At 36.9% G+C, this 6,489-nt stretch overlaps 1 pseudogene; it reads right to left on the reverse strand.

The window, feature by feature from the left end:
- Positions 1-2,389: 2,389 nt before the first annotated feature.
- LOC112471097 lies at positions 2,390-2,508 on the reverse strand (annotated as a pseudogene).
- Positions 2,509-6,489: the final 3,981 nt, after the last annotated feature.

Below are 6,489 nucleotides of genomic sequence, written 5' to 3' on the forward strand. Positions count from 1 at the left end.
TTTTCTCATCCAAAAATATTGTTAATTGAAAGGATTCATATTAGAACACAGGAACAGCATTTAAATCATTTTTAAGAACCTTAATATTTTACAGGCATTTTTTAATGAATGTTTATTTATAATACATTTTTTATTTTATTTCTGCAAAAGTGTAATAACCTTTTGGTCCAAAATATTTAAAACAATTCAGAACTTTTAATTTCTTCATTCTCAAAGACTTTTTTCAACTAGAAAACCTTTATAAGATTCAGTCCTCTGTAGACAGCTTACTTTAACTTATTTAGTGTATTCACACATGTTACAAGGATCAATTTATACCTCGATTCCTCAGTCTCTTGCCACCTTCTCCTAGGCTGGAGAGATTTTTCTTAAAGTGCTAGCAGATTTAAAGCATTAGGAATTTGAGATTGATTTTGTCCACCTGGGCATTAACAAAAACTTTACACACTTGCCAATAACCTCCTTAGGAAGCCTCATATATCTGATGTAGAGATACCTTTTAAAGGAAACTCTTTTCTTTTTCTCAGTCATATCACGTCTATGTCAACTTTCAAAGGTACGTGGTTTGCATACCTGTCCTGTACTTATAAGAGTCAGAAAACATCAGAAAGACAGAAACTCTAGGATGACAGAATCCTCTTGGATTCTGCATCCCAGGTCTCTCAATTCACATGGTCTCACACATAGGAGAAAGTCTTAGAAACAACAGAAGAAATTAGAAATTCTGGGTAAAATGGAGATTGTAGAGCAACCCTTATTTTTCAAGGAAAACGAACCTCTATTCAGAAAAGAAAGTACACCACGCTGCTATGAGCTTCCTGTGAATCAAAACTTGACCTCCAGGGGTCAGTAGTTCCCTGATACTGAAGACAGGCAATATTTCAAGTTAATGGTTTTGTTTCTGGGACATTCTGTACTCCAATTATTGTTCCCAAATAGTAGAGGCGCATTCTCACAAAATAAGAAAACTCATTCACGTGGAAGCAAATAAAATTCTACACTAATCAACACACTCAGACCTACAAACATTCATTGCAGGAGGACAGAAACAAGGTTCCTTCCTCTGAGACCATTACTATTGGCTTCTCAAATAAAAATCTACCTGTAGCCCATGAACATACATGAACAAAGGCCATAAATCCCTGATCAGCTACAGCTACATCATTTTTAAAAATTTTCCAGTGACTTTATAGATTCTTGGGGAAATGTTTCTTTAGAAGTGTTTTTAAGATCCAAATGGAAATAAATCTTGGATGTAAAGTATAGCATAGGGAATATAGTTAATAATATTGTAATAGCTATGTATGATGTCAGGTGGGTAGTTAATTTATTGGGGGGATCATTTTGTAAGTTAGATAAATGTCTAACCACTATGCTGTATACCTGAAACTAGTATAATATTGAATGTCGACTGCAATTGAAAAATAAAAAAATTCAAAGAGTCAAATAAAGAGAAGACATCTTCCTTTTGACAGCTCATAAGCCTCAGCTTCATATTCTCTGCTTGGTTTAATCAGTGTATTACACGGCATCATTTACTAATTTAAGGGATTAAAGTCTCTCAAAACTTTGTTGAAATAAGAAATAGCAAGATCACTGTAGTGTTTATTTTCTCTATTCATGTGGTAAATAAGGACATACCAATACTCTATTTACTGTAGAACAAAAATATACATTTATAGTATTTATATCATTAATAAAATAGAGTGGTCATTTTAGATATTTTGAAGGAAGCTTTCAAAATTTAATAGCATCAAATTAAAGGACACGAGAATCAGCTTGAAGGGCACCGACTGGCCAAAGTGATGACAATTTGAACACCAAAAAAGGATATCGAGGCTTTAGGTACTAACAGCTGAGGTAAGCCCACTACCACCCATCTCTTCTACTGATTAAAACCTCCAACTCTGGACAAAATACAAGAAGCGACTATCTGAAGAAAGTAAGGAGTTAAAAATAGTAGGTGGATTGGAGATGAGAACCAAACTCCACAGAATGACTCATATGGGGTAATTTTGTCAAAGATTTTTCCCCTTTTACTTCCCAGCTTTTACCTAAAGGCAGCCTCAGTCTAGAATTGAATAGCAGGTGCAGGCAGCAAAACCTTTGGCAGAAGCTGAGCAAAGGACCAGAAAAATGGATCCCTGTTAGCCAGAGAATGTGTATATGGATCTGATATTGCCATTTTTTTTTTTTGGTCTTTTTTTTCCCTGCCCAGATCTGAGGACAGGCCCAGTCATGGAGCTACAAGTACGCCGTGGTAACAAAGGTACATGAACCTAAAAATATGATTTTTTGTTCAGGCGAGGCAACCCTTGGTTGACCTCACAGATTGCAAGGACCTTGTCAGCTTACAATTTCTTATTTTTTTCTTTTCTTTTCTTTTTTATGCCTATAGCACCTGGTCTTCCTAGGTGGTCTCCCATCCAAGTACTAACCAGGCTCGACCCTGCTTAGCTTCCAAGATCAGACAGGATCGGGCACGTTCAGGGTAGCATGGCTGTAGACCACTAAAAATATGATTTTAAAAATTCATCTCTCTGGACAAATGACTACAGAGAGGGTATCCTGAGGTCCACTAAGTGTGAAGGAAAGCTCCATTATATTGTTCTCTCATCCTTTTGTCCCAAAGGTGGCCTAAATGGCACCTAAGTATAAATAGCCACAGCTTCAATAGAAACCTCCCTTTCTGGCCAGAAGGCTGTCAAAGAGGATTCTTGGGACCCAGATAGTAAATCTCACAGAGAGAGTTGGACAAGACAATAAACAAACACTGTATATGAATCGGCACAAGTCCTACACTGATCTCTAAGCTGAACATGTGCTGAAGAGGCCCAAAGCAGAATAACAAATATTTTTAAATTGAATTATGATGTAAAACACTACCCAGTTCCAAAACCGTAATAAGATATCTCTATACACCTGGTGGAATGGCTAAAATCCAAAAAATTGAAACTACGAAATGCTGATAAGGATGTAGAGCAACAGGGACTCTTGTTGACTGGGAAGACAAAATGATGCAGGCACTTTGGAATAGTTTGGCAATAACTTACAAAGATGAACATGGTCTTACTACACAATTCAGAAATTGCAGTCTTAGGTATTTACCCAAGTAATCTGAAAATTATGTCCATATAATCCTGCATGCAAAATGTTCATAGCTTTATTCATAATCACCAAAACCTGGAAGCAACCAAAATCTTCTGCAACAAGTGAATAAATAGACAAATTGTGACAGAATAGTGAATGGAATTTTACACAGTAATTTAAAGAAATAAGCTATCATCCATGAAAAGACACCGATGAACTTTAAGTATACGTTAAGTGAACATCAGTCTAAAAAGGCTACATATGCTATGATTTTTATTGTATGCCATTCTAGAAAAGGCAAAGGCTATAGAGACAGAAAAAAGATTAAATATTGTGAAGGATTTGGGGGAAGGATGAGGGGTCAGATAGGTAAAACATAATTTTCAAGACTTTTAGGGTAGTGAAACTATTCAGTATGACATTGTAATAGTGGATATATGACATTACGCATTTGTCATAAAATTTTTCCAGACAAAGTATGCAAATAAGTGTGTGCAAACTTTAAAAATTGTTTAGGAGATCCAAGGATCTCTGGATGGAATGCAGACTCTGACAAAAGAATCGAATCTATTTTACAAATGTGTCAAACAACCTCACTTAAGGGAGAGGGAGTAAGGGCTGACCTAAATAACTTTGGAAATGAGTGGAGTCTTTAAGACTAAAGGCAAAGGAACTGCATATAAGCATTGTTATGCAGTTAATGAAGTTATTTCCCATGGAGATGTGTGTGTGTGTGTGCGTGTGTGTATACATACATGTATTTCTTTGCTCTATCAGCTGAGAGGGCTTAGAAGCAGTGACACCCCTTTAACAACAGGAACATCTAGTGGAGAAATGGCTGATTCAAGGACTTGGCAGAAAATATATAAGATGAGCTTGAAGCATCTTGTAGTGCCAGAATGTAAGAAAGTGCTTTACAAAGAAAAACAAAAACCTGCTTTAATGAGGTTATGTCAAAGGGACACAAAATCCAAACTAAAAAGCTTCCAGCATCCAAAGCTGGAACAATTTATAAAATAAGTAAAGAAGTATTAAATTATAACCCAAAGCATAAACTAAATATCCACAAGTCTATACTTGTATAAATAAATTAATAAATGGAAAATAAGAAGAAAATCTCTCGTGCAGAGTAATTCCAAATAATCTATGCCAAAATTCTTCAAAACTCCCTATTCTTAAGTATGAACTGAACATAGTGGTTTCCTTCTGTTGACACAAGAAACATCCAAACTCATAGAGAATTTTTATGAGTTTATTTGAGCCAAACTGACAATTACCGGGAAACAAAATCTCAACAGATCGAGAAAACACTCTGGAGAATGGCAGTATTGCAGCCTGTGTTATAGAATCAAAGGAGGAGACGTAAGGAAGGTTACATGAATCCACTGGTGGTAGATTAAGACAGAAAGCAAAGGTGGAAATCTCTGGGACGGAATAAAAAGCAAAATGGAAAAACACATACTTCTTTTACATTGGTGGTTACAGGATAGTTAATAATTAACATTTACAGAACATAGAGATGGTATTCAGGGAACAAGATAACCATGAGGGGCTCCGTGTTCTTGTGCTCTGGCGCCAGTGGTTGTGCCTTGAGGGGACTAGGAAAAACATATCGCTCTGACATTTGAAAGTTATGTTATCTTAGATGCAAAAAGACGATAGACAGGTTCACCTAAGGTAAAGATTGACCTTTGTCAAGGAAGGTACAAGCCTAGGACGTGACTACCTGACATAACTCGCTTTTAGTTAAAATTTTTTTATGTTCAGATCATCCTATGTGATGATCTCTGAGTTTGTAAGGCCCACCATGTATGCCTCCCCTGAGCGTGTCAGGTTTAGCATGTGGCCACTTCTTCATCCACACTTCCAAAGAGTAGAACATGGAAAGAGGAATAAAAGAATACTTTTACAGAGGACAACCCTGATGAAAATTACCTCAGCCAGGTGATCATGGACAACATCAACAAGGATAAGTCGCTGATCATGATATTTGTAATATGATGTGATGAGAATGGCACTTCACCTTCGTGATCCTCTTCCTCCCAAGTCTCATAACCTCAGTCTACCCATGAGAAAAACACCAGGCAAATTCCATCAGAGAGGCATTACATCAAACACCTGAGCAGTACTTCTCAAAACTGTTAAGGTCATTGAAACAAGAAAAGTCTGAAAAATTATTTAAATTGGGGATCCCTGACCCAATTCCACTGTGGGGGGGTCCCTCAAACCAACTAACAATTTTAACACTATCTACCTGGAGATAGCATCAGAGACCACAACAGGTTAAAGGTTTAGTCCTACAAGACTGCACCTTCCCCCTAAATGAACACGCACATACACACACATACACACACACACACACACACACACACACACACACACACTTCAGAGGTCAGATGCAAGCCCAGGTTACCTGTACTTCTGACGGACTGGCCACAGATTAGAGATTTCATCTACCCCCTCTAATTCAGTGTACCAATTGCAGGTCCAGATTGTCACTTATACTTCTGACTAACTAGCTATAAATTGAGGTTCCCACAACCCCCTCCTCATGTTCCATTAATTCATTAGAATGGTTTACAGAACTCAGAGAAACATGTTACTTACTAAATCATTGGTTTACTATAAAAGGATATAACTCAGGAACAACTAGATGGAAGAGATGCATAGGGCAAGGTATGTGGGAAGAGGTGCAGAGCTTCCATGCCCTCTCCAAGCGTGCCACTCTTCCCACATTTCTTTGAGTTCACCAAGCCAGAAGCTCTCTGAACCCAATACTGTTGGATTTTTATGGAGGCTTTGTTACATAATCGTGATTGATTAAATTGTTGGTCATTGGATATTGATTCAACCCTCCCAGAAGATGTGGGAGACGGGGAACTGAAAGTTCCAACCCTCTAATCACATGGTTGGGTCCCCTAGCAATCAGCCCCCATCCTTAGGTTGCCTAGGGGCTTTCCAAAAGTCAGCTTTTAGCATAACTAAAGACACCTTTATCACTCTCAACACTTAGGAAATTCCTAGAGTTCTGGGAGCTATGAGCCTAAAATTGTAGACAAAGAAGACCAAATATATATTTCTTATAAATCACAATATTGCTCTAGAATAGCCAAAAGTCACTGAAGTAGACACAGCAACTAAATGTAACATATATCTAGGTAAGATTTTGGAACAAAAAAAAGATATTTGTTTAAAAACCAGGGAAATATAAATAAAATATGGACTTTAGTTAATGATAATACATCAATATTGGGTCATTAATTGTAATAAATGTACCATAATAATATAAGATCTTCCCAATAGAAAAAGCCAGGATGCACATATGAGAGCTCTCTGTACTATCTTCATTTTTTTCTGTAATCTAAATTCTACTAAAAATAAAGTTTATTTTAAAAATAG

This window comes from Pteropus alecto, unplaced genomic scaffold, assembly GCF_000325575.1.
Source record: "Pteropus alecto unplaced genomic scaffold, ASM32557v1 scaffold45, whole genome shotgun sequence".
Classification (NCBI taxonomy): Eukaryota; Metazoa; Chordata; class Mammalia; order Chiroptera; family Pteropodidae; genus Pteropus; species Pteropus alecto.